Raw genomic sequence first — 22,297 nt, 5'->3', positions numbered from 1 at the left:
AAGGCAAGGAATATGTGGTATTTACCTCTGTCTTGTACTACCTAACACAGTGCCTGGAACAGAATGTGTGCTTAACAAGTACACTGAATAGAAACTAATAATTGCAAAAGAATGAGTGGATGAGGGGGGAAAAAGTTTTTTTGGGTGTTCCTTACCTATATGGTTCCTTTCCCATAGATCCTCAAAAAAAAGAGAAAAGGGGGGGAAATTGGCTGTTTTAGCCACACTGGGACTTGCTAGGCTTTGGAAGAAGAAGGAGCCAAAGTTTCCTGGACAGAGTTGTCCACTGACCAAATGTGGGGGAATATGAAAAGAGGTGTCACCAGTGTTCTTCATGTACTGTACAAGCACCAAGACAAATTCTGCCTACCACTTAGAGCCTCTCAGTTACTCCAAAAGTGTGTGGACAACATGATTGATCAAGCCTTGTACCAGAGATTGCAAGAATGGCTTCCCATCCATCAGCATTTTTTATCCCAACAATCCCATATGGTAGGTATTGTTATCCCTCCTTTTTGTAAATGAAGACACTGAGGCTCAGAGATTACCCAACTTGTTTGAACCGGCCCATACGTTGGCCATGCATATTTCCAGGCAATGCCCTTCCCACTTGATAGTCAGTAGAGAACTTCTGAGCTATGATTTGTGCTCAACTTCTCTGCAGAGCTGGGAAGGGAAGGAAGACCCAGCCTCGTTGCCACCCTATCTATTCTCTAGTCTCCCTGATGGAGCACCATACATTCTCTGCTGCTTTACCTTATCTTCTAGTATGGAATGGAGTCCACAGAGGTGAGACATTCCCATTCTAAAAGTTCCTATTTGTGACACAGAATAGAAGGCTTCTTGCTTTTTAATTTCATCAGAGCGAAGACATCTCTTGAGGCTGACTCTATAGCTATGTTTTGTTCTCTTTATGGCTCTCTACAGGGAGCTTACTACCTCAGAAGGCCTTTAGCAACAATTATTATTATTCACATTGTAATTACCATTTTATTGAATGTTTACTACATGCTAGGCATTGGGCTTTATATGCACCAAAAAAACCCTATGAGATAGTTATTATTACCTCTAACTCATAAATAAAGATACTGAGGATCAGAGAGTTTAAATAAATTGTTCAAATCTACTCAACTTATAAGGGGTAGAGCTGAGATTCTGGATTAGGTTTTCTAACTCCAGATCCCATGCACTAAATTTTCAATATTGCCTTTATTGGGTGACTCTGGGTTGTTATAGAACTTTTTTTGTAAATATAATTAATATCTGTCTTTCTGGAACCTTCATCAATTGGTCATGGTTCTCCTTCTGGAACTACGCAGAACAAGTCAGCTCCCTTTATGGGATGCTCTTCAGGTAATGGGAACTCCAGATCCTGGGCCAGCATTAGCTCCTCTACCCGCCAGTAGACAACGCTGTCCAGACACACAGATGAAGCTGGATTCTATTTGCTATAATGGCAATTCACAGTTATAGGAGTTTTTTGTTGTCTTGTTTTAGTTTTTATGTAATACACTTCACTGATGTGATCTCATTCAACCTTACCATAATGCAATGAGGGTGGCATTAGTTCCCTGGTCCTAGAAATGAGGAAGCTGGGGCTCAGAAAGATGAGGTCTATTCTCCAGGGGAAAAGATCAGTCAAATAACGAGCTGAGAACCCGAGGATTCAAACTGAAGTATGCCTAACATCAAGGTATGTGGTCCTTCCACAGTGCTATGGAACCTTTCTGAATGAATGAATGAATGAATGAATGAATGAACCATACAAGGAAGAGTGTGATAAGTACCATAAAAGAGGTCCCCAAAAATGCAAAGAGTACTCAGCTCAGAAAAAAAAATAAAGATGCCTTCATCTTCCCACCAGGTCTTCAGTGAGGCTGCACTAATTACCATTTATATAAGGTGCCTGCCTGCCTCTGCTGGTGCTGAGAGAAGTTTTAATTTGCTGGTGAAGGAGTTGGGGGAGGGAATGGAGAGTGCTGTGAAGTGTCCCCTCCAAAGCAGAATGATTTCTGTGCAGAAAAACACTGAGGTTACTAATGGGGAAGAAGAAAAAAAAACAGGCAGCAAAGATGAGGAGTATACTTGGCATGCGGACGCACGCCTGGAGCATCTGGCAGGAGGCATGCGCTCATCCTTTCCTTCCTGAGGTTGCAATTAAGTAGGTAACATGAGAGAACACTGACAGTTGGGTTGTCCCACTGAGCCTGGGGCCAGGTGAGTACTTACAAGTTCAGCCCCACCCAGGAGAGACTCACTGCATTAAAAAGGAAGACGTCCTGGAAAGGATAAAGACCACAGCATGAAGTGACTGGTCCATTTCAGCTTTGTAGGCAGAATGGTGAGAAAACTGAAGGTTTGCCCCCATCATACTAGGCTTTCCATGGAAGAAGAGCCCTGAGGTTTCCTTGGGGGAGGTCAGGTGCCAAAGTGGAAAACATCATTTTCAATCACACAGATCTGGATTTCTATTCTGAATCCTTACTTATTCTATGGCTGTGTCATCTTGGACAAGTCACTTAAATTCTCTGAGCTTCATTTCCTCATTTAAATTAATGAATGAATCAATGAACTAACAAACTATAAAGGGAAGAGTGTGATAAGTACCTTAAGAGAAAATGTACTTAAGGTAGGGAAAAATAAGATAAGATAGGGAAAATGAAATTTGAGGGCTGCAGATGGCCATGTATGTAAAATTTCTGGCATATAGTAGATATTCAAAAAACTTAAGTTCCTTCCCCTTGAGAGAAGCCCCCCTCACACTGAGCTAGGTAGGTTCCTGTCACTGAGACTCATTTTCCCCAGGAGACTTGCTGAGTTCCAGTGAGTGAAATCCCTGGACCTATTGGCCTCTATGATTATAATGCAAGCACAGCATGGTGCCCATTAGGTTGTTAGAGTCCACAGGTTTCCTAGAGGAAATGTGAGGGGGCAGAGGGGATGGAGATGGAGTTAGAGACCTCAGGGAGCCAATGTTCTGAAACTCCCAACTGCTTAATGGCTAAAGTACCCCAGAGCCTCTTCAGCCAATTGAATCAATATGAATACCATTCTAGAATCACCAGACATTCCCAACATTGGCTTCTGCTGAGAGCAGCTGAGAAGCAGAGACCTCAACAGCCTCAGTTCTTGGCCCTTCTTCACCACACCTCTCTAGAGACCCATTTCCTCTCAGAGGGCATCTGAAATACACACATTTGGGAGGACAATGGAGGCTCTGGAGTGAGAGAGCCCTGGCTTCGACCGGAGCTCTGCCACTTACTACCTATGTGAATTTGGGCAAGTTACTTCAATTCTCTGTCTCAGTTTCCAATGCTACAAAAATGGAATAAAGATGCTGATACCGCATTGAGTAGACATGAGGATAAATGGGAAAATTTAAGTAGCAGTGCTTGACATATGGCTGTTCTGTTAGCCCCCCCCCCCCACACACACACACACCCCGCCCCCTCACTGGAGCCTCTGCCCCCTGGTGGTGCTTCCCAACATGATTTAGTCACTGCATGATTAACAGAAAGTATTTTAACAACCATATGAGGTACAAAAGACAGAAAGAACAAATGAGCAGGGATGCCTAAACTTATTTTTCTTTTGACTCAGGCAAGTGGAAGATCCTGCCCTTAGTCACACAGCTAACAAAGGGTGAAGGCACAACCTACACATCAAGTGTCATAACTCCCAGGACAACTGTCCTTCTACCACACCATGATGCCCTCATCTCTGACTTTCTTCTTCCTCCATTTCTTTGAACAGAAAGGATTTGATGGAACCACTAATGACATATATGAATTCCGAAGCAGATATCCATTTTTAACGTGGGAAGGAAAACATTAAGATGTCAACCTTGGGGCTGCTAAATGAGCATCTGTGGCCCACACATGGGGCACTGGGGACTGGAGGCTCGGGGAAGTAATTGCCACAAATAAGACTCAACTGGACATTGATTTATTCAGCCTGTTTGCTTGATTTCCACTTTGAGCTTGTTCAATTGGCTATTCCTCTTTGTTGTTCCTTCTCAGGAACATGACCCCAGCTCATTTGGATGGAAATGTGCTCACCCATTACCTCATTAATTTCTGGGACTTTGCATTATCATTTACACCCTTCCCCTCTATTTTCTTTGCCCTCAAAATTCAAAGTATTGGTGGGAAATAGACAAACAATGCACCATTTCTCCAAGATGTGACAGGATCTGTATTTATCATTTGCAACCCTGATTGTCATAATTCAGCCAAGCCAGGCTGCAACACACCATGGGAACTCATCAGTGAGAAGGTGCATGAGGGAGGATGCCATGCTAGAAATCGGGAGATAGTCAGACAGCAGAGGTGTCTCATCAGCTCCCAGCAGCTGGTGTCTAAGAGTGATGGTAAACTGGGACTTCATGTGAGTCCAAAATAATGATGATACTGATGTGATAACAATGCTTGTTAAACTCTTACAACACACATATGTCATCTCATTTATTTTTACAACAATCCTACAAGATAAACCTAGAGAGGATAAGTTACTTGCCCAAGGTGGCATAGCTAGGAGATGATGGAAATGGAATTCAACCCCACATGTTTCCTTAAAAATCACATCCTCTTTACCATTCCTCGAACCCTCCTTTGTTTAGTTTCCCTGAAGCATAACAATGTCCATTTGTTGGATCCTTTCCCAGTTCATCTCTGAGTGCCTTACACACAGACATTTCTTCCATCCTTCCAGAAGGCCTGTGAGAATGATGTCCTATAGTTCATTAAAAATGAGCTCAGAGAGGCTAACTCACTCACAGAAGGGCACACAGCCTTTAAGAAGCAGAGGAAGGACCCCTAACACAGGTTTTTCTGAGCATGAAATGCCTTTCCCCAGACATCCAGGCTAATGACAGGATAGACAGCAGTAGGAAAGGCAGTGAACACTGTGAAAAATATGGGCAACAGTGTGGGACTCATATAATTGGGTGACAGAAGAAAGACCCAGAAACAGAGTGCCAGCCTGCATGGACTCCAGCAAGGCAATCCAAGAAGGAATTCCCAAGAGATGTGTGAAAAGCCCAGTTGTTCTCACTGGAGACACATATCAGGATTGAGGGTACTCATATATGTGCCCAAGGTTCACCCCAGACTCTTGAGTTGTCAGGATCACAGCACTATTCCAGGACACACGTGCTGCTGGGGTTGAAGGAGGAGAAGAGAAGTAGCATAAGCAGAGTGTCTGCTGAGGCCAAGCACTGTGCTGTATATGGTGCTGTACTCAATTCTTGTAACAACTCTGTAAGACAGGTTTTGTCACCTTTTCTTCACCCTTTACCCCAACTTCCTCATATCTAACACAGTACTTGGCACACACGCACACGCACACGCACACACACACACACACACGCGTAATAACACTGTGTGGAACTGATTAATTCATTTTCAATTCTACTGGCCAGGGAGAAATGAAGCTATTACTGAAGCATCACCTTACCTCAAAGGAGTGTTGAATATTTCTCTAAAGTTTTGACCAACAGCAACTTTTCTAAGAACCTGAAATTTAAATCAACTTCAATATTTGGGTTGGTCTTATAGACCAAGTACACAGGGCTGTGGGAAGAAGGCCAGAGAAGAGAGGCACAGAAACAGGCTCCACAGGCCAGAGAATGCTCACTAGAGAAGCTGATGGCCCAAAAGTTGAGAAGATAAAGTTGAGAAGAGCATGCCCAGCAGAGAATCCTGTAGGTAGAGAAGCACATAAGCATAATGCAGAATGTGGATCTATAAGCAGCCAGTCAAAGCTCCTAAGCTTGTTCACTGCCCCTTTTACAGAGCAAAAAGAGCTTTTCCCCCCTGATTACAACACAGTAATGTTGAGTGGAAAATGCCAGATATTAAAGAGTATCTAGATAGATAGATAGATAGATACTTATATATATATCTGATATATATATATATATATATATATATATATATATATATATATATACCAGATGATTCCATATATACAAAGTTCAAAGACAGGCAAACTTAATCCATGCTGTTAGAGGACAGCATTGTGGTTAGCTTAGGGGTAAACTGAGTGGCAGGTAGCAGGACAGGGCTTCCAGAGTATTGGGAATGATCTACTTTTTAGTCTGGGTGCTGGTTACAATGATGTGTCCATTTGGGAAAATTCACCCCTTTCCATAGACATGATTTGTGCACTTTTCTGGATGTTTGTATAATATTTCAAAATAAATCTTACATCAAAAAGGAATACAAAAGTATTGAAAGTATTGAAAAACCATTTAGGTGGTGCAAATGAGGATGAAGTAAAATGTGTAATTCAATTTCCCAGGAAAAACAAAGAGAAAATTTTGCTCCCTCTGCTTCCCAGTCTGGCTCAGAAGAAGGTGGTGAGAACCAGCATCTGAGTTTAATGACTTTCCCCTGGCATTTCCCTCATAAGGAGGAGAATCTTAATTTTCAAGGATAGGACAGGTTCCTTTGGATGGATTCTCCTACTCCTTGTCTTAACCTATCCCAGAGGAGAGCACAGCTCCCCTCTGTCGGTACAGAAGCCCTGCAAAGGTAGGTGTGAGCAGATTGAAGGAGCAGTAGGAAGGGTTCCTGTCTGGACCCAGGTGAGTGCAGGGAGAAAACAGAGATTGGGCAGAAAGGAACCCAGGTGGGATATAAAATAGGGCTTCAGAGACCCTGGTTGGGAGTTTAGATTTTCTTGTAAATATAATGAGAAATCCTTGGAGGTTTCTGAGCAAGAAGTAACATCCATGGACTGATGCTTTAGAAGGATCATCTTGGCTGTTACGAAGAGAGTGGCTAGCGGGTACCAAAGGTGAACCAGAGGGACCACTTGGGGTATAACTGCCATGGTCCAGGAGAGCAGTCAGTGTGGCTGAAATTGAGATGAAGGCAAAGGAGAATAAAGAAAAACATATTCAAGACAGTGGCTTGGACGAGCTGTCGGATTGGGTATGGGAGAAGGAGATGGAAAAGTCATTAAGCAATTAAGCAGATTACAGTGGGGAAGGCTGAGTAACAACTCAATGTGTGGAGGCATTCAGAAATCAGTTTTAAACATGCTAATATGAGAGATTTGGGAGACATCCACGTGAAAATGGGCAGAAGGCAGAAGATCAGAGGAATACTCTGGAATAGAGAGATGTAATTTAAGTTTCCTTGTGTACAAAGCACTTTCACACTTGCCACTCTGTTTATCTCACCACCCCTTTGGCTATGACTGGGAAGTCTATTCCCATAGATGAAGACATTGAGGTTCAGAGGGGCTGAGTGTCTTACAGCAAGCCACATAAAGGATAAGCAATGATGCATGGAACACAATCAAGCTTACTGTGTTTATTCCCATATGCTTTGAAATAGTTTAAATGTGGTGGGTTTTCATTATGCATGTGCATTGGTGTATTACGGGAAAAGCATTGGGACACCACTCAGATATTGCAGGTATGTTTGACAAATACCAAGTGGCCCAGCCCTACTATGCTCATAGGATCTATGTCTGCTCGTTAATAATCTGTGACTTCTCTCATTGTCAAATCGATATCAGATGGATGCTTCTTCTTGCTGTTAGACTATACCTTTCTACCAGACCTTCTATATTTCTTTGTAGTATCTTATTTAGAATATGATTTGGGTCATCACCTAAGGAACTGCATGTATAAGAGTACCATGGGAGAGAACTATTTTCTCTGTTATAGACAATGAAGGACTGTCACTGTTTAGTTCCATTTAATTCAGGTCAATGAGAACTCACTAAACACTTACTGTACATGAGTCACTGTTCCAGATGAAAGAGACTGGTCTGGATAAAGGCTCAGCCTTTACTTTGTTATATGCTCTCCAGAATACTTTATTTTTCCTTCATGGCTCTTATGACACATTTAATTATTTGTACAATTTTTGGCTGGAGGTCTGTTGTTCCTTCTAGATGATTACTTACTCACCATTGTATCCCTTGTGCCTGGTATTTTGCTTGGCATACAATAATTTTCCCATTCAATATTTATTGAATGAAAAGAAAGGAACTCACAAATGAGCACATGCTACAAAAATAAATACGTTATAGTGCAAAGACTGTTTCTGGACAGTCTGGGCTTGTGTTCCTCCTTGCCTTGAGAAATTCATGTCTCAAGTGTTGGTGTCCTGCTTTGAATCATATCAAAGGGCAGGACTCTATAATATTATGGTGCCAGCTACTTTCTAGGACTTCCACCCTTTATAGTGACATTCCACAACCATGTGCTTTATGGAATGCAAATTTAGATATAAAATGATTGGTGGTTGGCTTTGTTCTCTGTAGCACACATATCCTAATCATTGTGTTAACCTTACAATAATGCAATTCTGAATCTTACATGGAATTTTTAGATTCCACTTAGATTCTCAGGGTAGTGTTTTACTGTATTTCTAGATACTTTGTTCTTTTAGTTAGACTGGCCTTCCTCCCATTTAATCCAGTTGGGTCTGTGTCCCTACCATGGGCCCCTCAGTGGCCAGGAAATAAAATTCCACCTCCCCACCTCTGATGAAGTTACCTAGGAAACACGGTACTACTGTATTGAGCTGCTACATATGCCAGGAGTATGACTTCATCATCACATGATACTACTAGGTCTCAGGACACCTTTTTATAAGTAACAAAAAAAAACCCGTGAAGTTCACAGAAGTGAGGTGACTTATCCAAGGTCATATAGCCAGGATTGGAGCCTTAAATGTTTCCCCATTGATTCTCAACTAACATTTGATGAGTACTCTTACCTTGAAACAGTATTCAGGGTGCTTTTCAGCTATCCCTCCAGTTGCTCCCAATATACATTGGTAGGATAAAAGAATGGATGGAATTTTCAAAGAGAGTCCAAAATCTCTGACCACTCTCCTAGATAATTCAATTTGTTGCTCTATTAAAAGAAAAAAAAAAGATACAATAATACTACTACTGCTGGCCATGTCCTAGAGGAGAGGGACCCACCGGGGTCTTTCCAGTGAGCAGATAACATATTTAAATGCAGTCCATCAGTCAGTAATCTGCTGCCACCCCATCCTCTGAGAGCTGCTTTATTGAACACTGTAATTGCTTGGATGCTATTATTCATTTCTGTAGCTGTTGCTATTAATTAAATATTTTTGTCGAAAGCTCCCTGTGACATTTCTTGCTGCATTCTTGAATATCTGATAAGATATACAGCCAGTACACTGGTACCCGCTGCATTTGGCTGATAGTCTTGTCCTAGTTTCTAACCCTCAAAACGCTAAAGAAATGACACAGTTTTAGTGGAATGAGGACTTCTATTGTTACATGATGGGATGGGGGGGTAGAGGTAGTACAAGGAGTCTTAGTGAAATAGATGCAAATGTCACGTTTTAGAGCTGTGATAGTTCAAGCTGGAAATTGGACTAGACCTTTATTCAAAGGCTTGGCCCATTCCTTAGGTCAAACAAAGCTTGGCTGGACTGGTTTCTGCAATCCTAACCTCAGGAGAAATAGGCATTTAGTCATTCATTCAATAATATTTAACAGTATCACTAGAAGTTTTACCATGTACCAGGCCCTGTGCTAAGTCCTAAAGTTACAGAATTTAACTAATAAAAATAAAATAAAGTAAGAAAGCAATCTCTGCCCTTAAAAAAAAAATTACAGTCTCTTGGGGAACACAGACAAGCCTGCTACAGTAGGAGGCATGCTTTAATTTCAGGTGTGAACTAAAATTAGGGATGGCTAAGGTTGTGGTGTCTCTGGCTATGAAAGGAAGCCTGGCTACAAAAGGTATAGAGCAAAAGGATGGAAGTGTATATAGAGCAAGATGTCCTAGCTGAGATAAAACTGATGCATAGTTTGTATATAGAAGTGATGCTTGAAAGGCTCCTCTGGCCATTCGTTTCTCTGGATAACATACATGAGGACTTTTTCATTTTTCCTTGAAAGAGGAGGGAATCTGTGACCAGAGACCTTGGGGTGAAAAGGAGGACAACAGAGGATGAAGATGGCATCTGTCCCTTACTGAATTTCCAGTTGGCTTAGAGCTCACTTCTGGGCAAAGCAGAGAGGCCAGAAGCTGAAACAGTTGTGCCCATGAGAAACTGCAAGAGCTGGAACACAGGCTAAGCTGCTGTGAGGCCCAGATGCTCAGAGCCCTGCAGGGGTTGCAAGGCAGGACCCCGCTCCTTCATGAATCCCTAGCTTGCCCCATGCGCTAGGTCCAGCACCTCTAGGGCATGGGGAGTAAGCAACTCTCCTCAGACACGACCTTCACATGATAGGCACAATTGTGGTGGTATCAGAGAGGCTCCTTTAAAGGACTTCAAGACTGGAGGGCATCTAACAAAGGGGTCAGGACTGGAGAGAAAGGGAAGACAGATATGACGAACGTTGCAGATAGGCTGGTTTTATGAGAACAGGTGAACATGCCTTAGGCACATGTGCTTATTCTTAGGGTAGGGACAACCCTGAAAGGTGATGCAGTGCTTATGGGGAGGGATCAGAGTCTGAATAATTTGAATGTATCTATTAACAAGGTGAGGCATCTTTGGGACATTTGGGATATTCTGTGATTAAAAAATGAAGAAGAGATGCCTGGATGGCTCAGCAATTAGGCACGTGCCTTCCACCCAGGGCATGATCCCGGAGTCCCGGGATGGAGTCCCACATCAGGCTCCCTGCATGGAGCCTGCTTCTCTCTCTGGCTGTGCCTCTGCCTCTCTCTCTCTCTCTCTCTGTGTCTTTTATGAATAAATAAATAAAATGTTTTAAAAAATGAAGAAGAAAAAGGTGAAGAACTCAGAAGAGAGGAACAGATGGAAGACATCTCAACACAAATTACTGGAAGAATTACTAAAGCAGAGTGGTGTGGTACGGTGGAGAGAACGCTGCAGGTCATGAGATCAGTACTGGTCCTCAGTTTGCTGGTAACTGTGTGTGATATGCAGCAAGTAACTGCTCCTCTCTGGACCTCAGTTTTCTTAGCTATAAATGAGAGGCAAGATCTTTTCAACAGTACTTTTCTACTCCCCCGAGTCCATGACTTCAGATGAACTACACATACAGTTCTCAACCTTTTAAATGCAGGACCCTCCTAACACCAGGTGAGGGTTATAAATGTAAATATAACAAAGTGATAGGAGAGCAAAAAGTTAAGGTTCTCATGGCAACCAGAATTCATAGCAGCTGTGCGTTGTTAAAGGGGCTCCTCCTGACAGTCTGATGAATAATCCCAAAGTCTATCTATTGTGCAGGAATTGTCAGGGACTCTTTTTGGGGGGTGGGCGTGAGGCACAAAGACAAGATTAGCCAACCATTTTAATGAGATTTTTAATCAATGCAAAAAAATTTGGCAACACTTCCAATGGTGGCTAAATAAAAAATGTATTTATATTTAATGAGGCACTCTGTCTATTTATTATTTATGCAATAATAAATGCCAGTTGGTTATTAATAAAATATTGCTCAGTCATTAATCCTCAATAAATACGGTTAGAGTAATTAGTATTAAAGTGACACAGAATACTTCATAATGAGAAGGTAATTTTCTCTACATTAATGGATTATTCAAACAAACCTTAACTTGCAGTTATCAAGATCAAGACCCTCTAGGGAAAGAGAGTAGGGAGTTACAGTGTAACCTTGAAAACTTTGAAAGTTTAAAGACTTGAAAATGAGGCCAGTCGGTGCCCTCAAACTGTTATTAAGAGTCTCAGATTTCTCAGGAAAAAAGGTACAGAAGCACCCCCCAGACCAAGCACATAGAGGACCTGGTATAGAATCTAGGATTTGATCTTAACTAAGTTGTGTGCCCTTGACCTTGTTGAGTTTCTAAGTGTCCTGATTCCTTCATTTGAGGAATAAGGATTTGATATCTCCCCTTCTGAGTTGTAATGAGGATTAAATTAGATTATGTATTTTTTAAAAATTAGTTTTTATGTTGCTGGCTCATAGTGATGTTTGGTGAATGACAGTGCAGGCTAAATCCTGTAAGGGAGCAAACTGCCACTCCAAGATAGGCCTTTTTGACATACTGACTATTCTAATCTGGTTATTTTTAAGGAACTGAAGACACAAAAGAAGTTCTGAAAACCAAGTTGAAGTTATCCTTTTGTAAGAGATATTGACAAGGTAAATCTCCACTTATATGGATATCTCCCTTGTTATACCAAAATGAAGGGAATGACTCTAAATATTTAGAAACTTATCAGTGGAGTTACTCAGTTTTCCTGAGTGTCTCCCATGTATATAAGAAGCATACATGTTATTAAACTTCCATTTGACTTTCTTATTAATCTGTCTTATATCAATTTGAAGGGCAGAGAAAACTTTTCTCCCCCAAAATCCCATAAATAACAAAGTGTTTTCCATTGGTGTAATGGAGGGAATTGTAAGCTCTGTTTCCTGAGGTTCCAAATTTTGGAAACTTAACCTTACCTGTTGGGTTGAAATTAATATGCCTCATGTCTTCTCAAAATTATGGCTATCAGTCATGTGCCCTCACATTGGTCATTTCTGGTTGACCTAAGCTGTTTTCATAAATGTCAAATCACTTTGATAGCATGCTATTTCTGATTGTAACAGAAATAACACAGTGGAGTAGAAAAGTGTACATCTGGGAATTAAGAAGACTGCATTCCCATTCCAGCTCTGCCTAAACTTCAATCATTTACCTCACTGGGCTTTAGTCTTATCAAAATGTTGGGAAAAATAACTTCTATGTGTCTACCAGCATTTTGCATATAAGTATTTTTATGACTCTTCTTTAAATAGTGGGTTCTCAGAATTTTTTCTTCTAAGATGTGTTTTAAAGGCTGGACCTTCCTGGGAAAGAAAGTGCTTTTGGTGACCCTGGGTTGAGGAAGGAAACACACAGTGATTATCTTAACACAGCTCAATGTAGAGAAATATTGCTGAGATGTGAATGAGAGCTGAAGAGAGCAGGTTTGGGGGGGCCGATGGCAGAGGGAAAGTTGAAATTTCCAACAAGCAGAAGAAACTGACCCTGAGAGCACTGAGTACAGAATCATGACCATGCAGATCTCATTTAGTTCCCAGATTACAACTCCACTGTTGCTGTGAGGTGAAGTTCATCAGTTTCCAATTTAATTTCATGATTCCAAGTGTATTCTGTGTGCCAGGCATCATGCTATGTAGGGAAATGCAGAGCTGAATACATTGCTCCCTCCCAGAACCCTGTAAATGAACAGATCATTGTATTAAATATCAGTGCAAGAAGAGAAACAAAATTATATTTTTAGAAAGCCCTCTCTTCTGTTTATCTTCTAAAGAATAAGGGTAGGAAGGGAATGAAAGCCTTTCCTAAACTCCCTGAAAAAGTCCTTGCCTATTTTGAGGTGCCTCTTTGTAACTTATTCGTGGCTCTTCTAAAAATGCTGTGCTCTGCTAGAGGCAGTTTAGTATAAAGATATATAGGTATAGGGTGGTATAGTACCCAGAGCCAGGATTGACTTGGCCCAGATCTTGACTCTGCCATTTCCTAGCCTTGTATATGCCCTTGAACAACTTGCTTAATACCTGGTGCCTCAGTTTCCTCAGCTGTGAAGAGGATAATAATTGTTGTGCCCTCCACTGGTTATTTCTGAATTTCAAATGAATTAATACATCTAAGGCACTTAGTACAGTGCCTGGGACATATCAAATGTTCAGTAAATGGTAGCAAATATTATTATTAATACTCTGCTCATTTGCCCCAAATATGCCACTTCTGATTCTCCACAGAAGCATTTGGATTGAATGTTCTAAATCAGATGCTAAATTATATAATAAAAAGAGCCGAGGTTTCTGAGAAATGCAGGCAGGAGTTTGAACTTTTTTCTGCCACCTATTGGTTATGTGCCTGGTGAGGGCTTTCAAATCTGTTCTAACTTCTATTCCCTCATCTGTTAAAAACAAACAACAATAACAACAAAGGAGATAAGTTCAAGGGAATAAAATATCACCTTCCCAGTAAGATTGAAAAATATTGAGCTTAAACAGAGCTAAAGCGTTTTTGTATTGTCTTGCTTTTGTTTTTTGTTTCTTCTGTAGGACACATACCTTGTATATGTTCATGGATGTCCATGAAAGGGATAGAACATGTAAGGTTTTCCCAACTCTTAACCACAGAATTCGTTTTGATGGCATACCTATTAACATTTTCCCAAAAACTGGCATTCTCTAGAAAATTCTTGAAATGTTTCACCTAATCTAGATTCTTTGTTTCAAGGATGAGGACATATGGTTGGGGGAATGTCTTTGTCTTTTCAGCCTGCCTAACAAAATACCATATTTATTTTCCCACAGTTCTGAAGGCTAGAGTCCCAGATCAAGGTGCTGATGGATCTGGTTTCTGGTGAGAGCTCCTGTGTTGTAGACGGCTGCCCTTTATCTGTGTCCTTATATGGCTTTTTTGCTGCATGCACACGGAAACAGAAAAAAAACATCTCTCCTCGTTCTCTTTCTCTCTCCTTATAAGGCCACTAGTTCTACTGGATTAGGGCCCCATCCTCATGACCTCATTTAATCATAATTACCTAAAGACCCCATCTCCAAATACAGTTACATTGAGGGCTAGGGCTATACCATATGAACTGGGTGGGGAGACATAATTCAGTCCAAAGCAGGAAAGGAAAATGACTTCTTCATTAAGGTTACATAGTGAATCCATGGACATCTGATACCAGAACCTAGATCTCCTGGCATGCAATCCCATATTGTTTCAGTGACGCTTCCTAACTGATTGAGTGAGACAGTCTTCTATTCATTCATTTACTCTATCAACACTGCCAATCATATGCAAAGTCACTATGCTAGGCTAGTCTTGAGGACCATAGACAAGAGAACACATCCTTTGCCCTCAAAAAGGAAACTAAAATCCTAACTAGAGAACAGGCATGTGAACAGAGTTCAACATGCTTGGCTCAGAACATTCTAAACAGCACAGTGTTGATCTGTACTGACATGGGCAAGTCAGTGCCCTGCAGCAGTGGTCAGAACATAGGAGCTGGAGTCACATAGAGCAGAGCTGCTGTCCCAGCATGCATATGCTGGCTGGATGGCATTAGACAAATTGCTCAACCTCTCTTGGAGCCTTAGTTTCTTAATGTAACAAATAGGGATGAGACTTTTTAAAGTAATTTGAGGAATAAACAAACATATGTATATCACCTAGCATACTGACTGGTACACAGTGGATGCACAATAAATGTTAATTCCCTTTCAGCTGGAGAAAAGATATTAGAGGGTTTTTAGGCCACAGTATCCACAGACACTTCTTGGACATGGTAACAGACTAATACTCTGGCCTATTAACAAGGATATGTGGGGGTATATCAATTCTAGATTTCCAGGATCTAAGGTGCAGCGCTGGCTTCGATCATTTATCTTCCCTTACTGCAGGGGAGTGATCCCACTGAGAGAGATTTATTAATAAGCGCATGTACTTTGTCGCTATAAAGCCATTGAACCTCGTTTTTAAAAAAAATGGTAGCGTTTGTGTGCTGCTGTGAATATATCCATATACATTTTTAAAACACACAGTTCCTGTCAAACAGCCCTTCTTTAAGAGGACTTTTTAAATGAGGTACCATTTATTTGTCACCTGGCATGGGCCAAGATCCTGTGTTCAGTGTCTTAGACAAATTATTTCTCTTAATATGTAGAACGAGCCAGAGAGGAAAGTCTTATCAACTCTGTATTTTGGTGAACATACTGAAGAACAGCTAGGTTAGAGACAGGGCAGTGGTTCCCAAAACGCAGTCCTGGACCAGCAGCAGTAGGGGTACCTGGGAATGAGTTACAGATGGTTTCAGACCAGATCTCAGGTTTCAGACCAGATCTACTGCACCAGAAGCTCCAGTGGTGGGATCCAGCACTGTGTGTTTCAACAGGCTTTAAGGGTGATTCTGATACATCTGAAAGTCTCAATCTGCCTATGATCACAACCAGGAAGTGTGTGGTGGAACGGAGCTTGGACTTATCTGTCTATAGAACAGAGCCTTTCTCCACCTGGGGTAATTTTCCACCTCAGTGGGTATTTGGTACTGTCTGGGAACAGTTCTGGTTGTCACAACTCGGGGATGGGGGTGCTACTGGCATCTAGTGGGTAGAGGCTGGGGATGCTGCTAAAATCCTATAGCATGCAAGACAGCTCCAAAATAAAGAGTTAACCAATCCCAAAAGTTAGCAGTGCCTAGGTTGAAAAATCCTAGTCTACCACTTTATGCTGCCTGTGAAGAGATGCTTAAAAGAGGAAAAAAGTGAGGGAGAGAAAAGAGAAACAGAGGCAAAAGTGGGGAAGAAGGAAAGAAGGAAGGAAGGAAAGAAAGGAAAAGAAAAGGAAAAGGGAGGAAGGAGAAAAGGAAAGAAAGAAAAGACAAAAGGAAAGGAGAAAGGAAAGAAGGAAAACTCTTGAGAGAGAAAGAAAGGGAGGAAGAAGGAAAGGCGGGAAGGAGAGAGGGAGGGAGGGAGGGAGGCAGTGAGGCTAAACAACAGGCATAAAGAACAGTGGGAAAGCCTGCCTTGCCTTTGGATGTCAGGAAACTGATGATCAAAATGTCCAGTTTAAAATCATTGTGCTGAGCCTGGGAGCTCCGCAGAATGGAAACCAAATAAGTCTTCAGTATAGCATACTTAGTGGAACTTTTGGACATGAAATGCACTTACAAAATAATGTGGCATTTCAAAAGCATGTTGTCCTCTGATAAGCCAGGGCTTGGAACCAGAAAGAAAATATCTGTATGGACAATTACCAGACTGTAACAGCCGATGAATGTGATTTGTAACTTGCAGCTGCTGTATTTATTTCAGCGCATTAACATACAGACGTTTGTCACCTTACCAAATGCCTTTAATATTTTCTGTCCCAGTGCGAGTTCAAGCTCTGCCTTCTTCCCCTCTCTCTGCCGCTTGATCTCACACCTGTCTCTCTTCTCTCCTGTCCTCCTTCCCGATCTTGTCTTCTCCTCACTTCTCAATGCTTCTATTTTATTTTCCTTCACTTTCCTCTAAATCATTCTTCCTTTTTTTCTCCTCTCACTAGCTTCTTCTCTCCCCCTTTTCTCTTTGTTTCTCTGATCCTCTGCCTTTTCTCTCTGCCCCTCTATTTTCTGGTCATTTTCCTCATCTCTCCTGCGCTCCCCACCCCCTATTATTTTCTGTCTCAAAATCCCAGCACACTGCCTTCTGATAAAGGGGCTCTTTTCCAGAATCATACCTTTCCTGAAGGAAACCATACCTTTCCTGGCTCCTTTCCAGAACCATATCTTCTCAGCAGGTGTGAGGATGCATGCTTGTGGAAAGGGGGGTCTTGTCACATTGGGAGAGCAGGGGACTCTCATCTGTAAAGGATGGAAAGACTGCAGATTATCCCTCTGCTGCCTGGGAGCATGATGGCCCCATTTCTGACTATGTAGGCAAGGGAAGGACCCCCCAAAGGCACCATGTCTTCATCTCTGGAACTCATCAATGATTCCTTATAAGGAAAGGGGTCTTCGTAGGTGTGATTACATTATGGACTTTGAGATAGGGAGATGGCCCTGTGAGCCTGCAATCACAAGGATCTTTATAAGAGGGAGACAGGAAAACTTGATGCAAACAGAGAGGAGAAGTGAGGTGAAGACAGAGGCAGAGACTAGCATGTGACTGCAAGCCTGGGAATGCTGGTAGCCACCAGAACAGGAAGAGGCAAGGAAAAGATTCTCCTCCAGGGTCTCTAGAGGTGCCGCTCTACCAACGCAATGCCTGTATTTCCACAAAGGGACGCTGATGGTGGACTTCTGGTCTCCAGAACAGAGACAGAGTAAACTTCTGTGTTAAGTCACCCAGTCTGTGGCTATTTGTTATAGCTGCCACAAGACACTAACACATTGATCTTGAGTCTTATGCCCTCCAAACATTAAGGTCTGAGTTTTTGGATTCTTTTTTCTTAATTATTATTAATCTATCACTCTGTCTTTAGCTGATGAACCAACCGGATCCTATGTTATAATCTTAGAAAACTTGGGTTTTTTTTGTTTGCTTGTTTGTTTGTTTGTTTGTTTTAACTTGTGGGCACTTTGCATGTTTTGGTATCTGTAGGTTATGAGTTTATTTTACAGCTCCTAAATATAGTACATTTCTCAATCTATTTCCTACCTTTTGATATATATGCATCAGCTCGAAATCCCAATTCTTTCTTTCCCTGACCTACTAGGATGTAGAAAATAAAGTAGGCTCTGAGTACAATAGACCTCGCACATAGCTCATCACCTGTGAGGTCTGCATAGTTACTACACCTCTCTGAGTCTCTGAGTCTTTATCTATAAAGCAGAGTTAACTGTTTCTCTTTAGACACGTGAGGCAGAAGAAAGCAGGAGATAGAACACAATATAAATTTATGTAGGGGGACCCACGGTATCATAAATAAATGGATACTTTCAAAACTAAATGACAGAGCATTTAGGGAATATTACAGAGCATCTATCTAGCAAAAATAAAATAAATAAATTTAAGTAAGTAAGTAAGTGAGAGTGTTTGGACCCACACAAACCTGGATTTGAATCTGAGGTCAACCACTTATTAGTCCTCTAAATTTGGGCAAGTTATTTGTCCTCTGAGTCCTCTTCCTTATCTGTGAAATGGGGACAATACCGTGTAGTACATTGGTTATTGTTGTAAGGGTTAATAAAGATGCATGGAAGTGCCTGGCATAGAGTATGCATTACTGTTATGAGTATTATTGATAAACATCATATCTGTTCATATTATCATCTGTATCTTGCTAGAAAAACCACTCAAATTTCTGGAGCCTCGAGTGCCCCAACTATGAAACAGGGACAGCTGCCCCTCCCTCCCTGGGTTACTGTGGGGATTTGAGGAAGTCACCTATGTGACAGTGGCTGGCATCATGACCACAGCATGGGAGGCATCAAGAAAGCTTCTTCTTCAGGTTATTGAGTATATTATGCTTCTCCCTGCTGCACTGATGAAAGAAACCTCAAAGAAGAAACCTGGTTTTGATGGCTTCTCTTTACTGACATGTTTTAGATAGCTGACCTTCAATTTTATGGAAATCCAATTGATATTATTTAAAAATCTGCACTGTGGAAGGGAGACTCTTCATTTTACCAGACAATTCTTCCGTTAGCCGAAATACTCAGTGATTTCTTTGTGCAATTCCCTACCATCTTTTAAAAATATGATTCAAATGAGCAAATCTTCATTAACCCAACGTGTTAGGGCCCCTTTTATTGTAGAAAATACACCTGTCTGGGTCAGGACTGCTCTGCTCTTTGTGTATCAGCTTTAGCATTCAATCTGCCTCTCTTGCACCTTGGGTCCATGTCAGTGCCTTCAACTTAGATTGAAAGTCCACTGGGTCATTGCTTTCTGACTGGCATCTATGGATGCTTCCCGGGCAGGGCAGCCACGTGGGAAATGTTGCTGGTCATCACTGTCAGATGACTGCTCTGAGCACCTGTTGGCCTTGAAATTTACAAACAGAAAGCAGAAGCTGACATGGCCTCTCCTTGAAGTCCTGTCCAGTTTCTCTCTGCCTGGTTCTAAGTTCAGAATCCATCTCTCGTTTATGCCAGCTTCTGCCTTCCTTAGCCACCCCCAGCTCAAGGTGGGAGGGTGGGAGGTGGGGGCTGGTAGACTAAGGAAATAAACTGGCATATGTAATTCATTCCAGACCTAGTTCTAGGGTACCAGGAACTCTGCTTTTGAGACTGAGATAACGGACTTAGATGCCAAGGCACCAGAGCTGCAACGGGAATCAGAACCGGGGAGCTGGGAAAAAAAGGCAGCGGCAATCAGAAGTAATGCTTCATGTTGCAAGAGTGCACTGCAGCTTTCTGAAGACACATTCTCACATTTATTCTTCACAGCCACCCCTGAGAGGCTAGTAATAATATGCAATATTTTCATAGATTATGTCAATCTACATGCATATTACACAAATATTTATTTATTTATTTATTTATTCATTCATTCATTATTTATTTATTTATTCATTTGGAGAAATTGAGGCTCCGTGTCCCAGCTGAGGTCAAACATCTAGATAGTGGCAGAGCTGGGATTCAAATGCAGCTCTAGTTTCAGGGCAGATGAGGGCTAGTGATACTAAGCCATTTGTCAGTAGAAACACTTGGTTTACCTGAAAATCCTTGGCCTCAACCCATAGTCCAGTGGAAGGACACAGGTGGGGCTCAATGGAATACATCATGGGGAGGACTGAGTAGTTGAGTAGTTGAGTGGGGAACATCTTATCAATATGAGTTGAGGATCTTTGGGGAAAGCCAAAAGAGGAAAGCAATTGACATGCAATTAGAGGGAGCACAGGCAGCTTCCATTGGCTGGGACAACCCTCAGGGGAGAGGCAGTGGAGGAGAGTGAGCCAGGCTGCTGAGAATCATCTCTCAGTTCTGTCACTAACCAGCAATGCGAGCTACTTAACCTCCCTCCACCTCAACGTGTTCATCTGTATAATGGGGACAATGATAGCACTGTCCTCATGGAGTTGTTAGGATGACGAAACCAAATGACACTTCTCAAGTTCTTAGAACACTGCCTGCCCCCTCCACAAGCATTTGATAGATGTTAGTTATTATCATTTTTCTCACCCAACCTTGGCTAATGCCCTATAATACGGCCAACTCTTCCCTTGGCCAAGCTGATTTGTATAATGTATAAATGGTTTCATGGAGGACTGGTCTGGCTTTTCAGGCAGAGATGACACCTCACAGTCTGCCCAGGACACAGCTATGGCAGCATCAGAAGTGCCTCCCCACGAGGGCCACTATCCAAGGTGAGGTGTCCTCCAGCACTTTTCTTTAGTTAGTAAATGGAGTCCTCATGAAAGCAGAGCTGAGGCAATGCTTCTCAAACTGTCATCATTAAATTTCTGGGCCCCGCTCCCAGAGTTTTTGATCCAGTAGGTCTGGGTAGGGCCCGAGAATCTACATTTCTAACAGGTGGCCTGGTGAGGCTCCTACCCACTCCCACCCCACCAACTGGGGAAGAAAGGCCTTGGAGGCCCCTTCTCTGCCCCCTCCCAACCAGGTGTCACTAATTAACCTTGAGCCTCAGTTTCTCCATCTGTGAAAAAGAGTCCCTGGCAGAGCTGCTGTAAGACTGAATGAGATCATCCTTAAACCATGTTTACATAGTGCCTGGGGCACAGTGAGCAGCCTGAGCATATTCATACTTAACTGCATTTTCATTATCATTTCACAGGGTGCGTGTGGGGCAGAGGAGGCAGCTGTAGCCTGTTCGAGCAGAGCTCAAAAAAAATCTCTTAAAAAAAGGCTACATGCATCTCCGACCTAAAGCCAGCCTCCTGAGTCACATTCACACTGAATCCACTCCTACCCACCCAGATTTTTGCTTTTCTCACATAGTTACACTTACTCCCACTGACAATGAAATTTATATTGCAGCCTTCTCAGCCACGAGGAGGCCATTTGCTACAAGCAATGCCTGTGTTCCAGATGAGGAAACTAAGATTTTTGTCAGATTAGTGAGCCTCGGCATCCCCAAATGCAAGTTCTCATTTTTAGTGTATAACGTCATTGTGGCATATTTTCTGTATAACAGAATTTACCTGTTTCAATTGCACAATTCGATGATTTTTCATGAATTTGTCCAGTTGTGTAACCTTCACCATAAATCAGTTTAGAACATTTTCATCACCCCAACAAGATCTCCCGTGCCCTTTTACCCTGCCAAGGATGGTACATGGGTTTTGAGGGTTGGGGGCAGGGCTGCAATACATAAATCTGCCCAGACCCCCAGGCCAAAGTTTGGAACTCAGGACTCAGGGCCAGTGTCTGGAGACAAGGTGGGTCATAGGTTCATCCCCTGGCACTGCTGAAAGCACCAGAGTGTGTAGCCTGAAGCCACTGGGACTCTGCTAACACGGCAACTTGGAGGGAGTCTGCTGTGAAGAAGAAGAAGCAAATATGCTTCATCCTCATGGGGCTCCTTGGTCCAGATGCCCACACAGCTGGCTGTGGCCAGGAGGGACTCTGAATGCCTGGCGTTGGTAAAAAATGAAAAACCAATCCTTCGAGATCCAAGGCCAGATGAGAATTCTGAGTAAACAATAAAAAGCGAGATCCCCTTTGATCCTTCTGCTGCATGACAGCTCTAATGGTTGCTTCATAATAATAATAACTACTGTTATTTAGAAATTAATTTGTGGCAAGGCACTGTGCTAAGAAATCTCTGTTCCATTTATGATGATCTTATTTAATTCTCCTAACAATGTTTTGAGGTAGGAATACTTTTTGTTCCTATTTTTTTTCCATGAAAAAAAAAACTAAGGCTCAGAGAGGTTTAGAGACTTGCCCAAGCACAC

General features: G+C 42.1%; 1 protein-coding gene across 11 annotated transcripts in view; it reads right to left on the bottom strand.

The window, feature by feature from the left end:
• The window catches only part of DAB1 (DAB adaptor protein 1), a 1,107,850-nt gene that overhangs the window by 867,542 nt on the left and 218,011 nt on the right, over positions 1-22,297 (bottom strand). Inside the window, exon 3 of one of the 11 annotated variants that reach the window (XM_072730805.1) lies at positions 17,195-17,297. The exons of the other annotated variants lie outside the window; for them this stretch is intronic. The gene's annotated coding sequence lies outside the window, so the exon portion shown is untranslated. The remainder of the gene's footprint in view (positions 1-17,194; positions 17,298-22,297) is intronic. 11 annotated transcript variants of the gene reach the window in all.

Source organism: Vulpes vulpes, chromosome 12, assembly GCF_048418805.1.
Source record: "Vulpes vulpes isolate BD-2025 chromosome 12, VulVul3, whole genome shotgun sequence".
Lineage (NCBI taxonomy): Eukaryota > Metazoa > Chordata > Mammalia > Carnivora > Canidae > Vulpes > Vulpes vulpes.
This window is presented reverse-complemented; position numbering and strand designations above follow the sequence as displayed.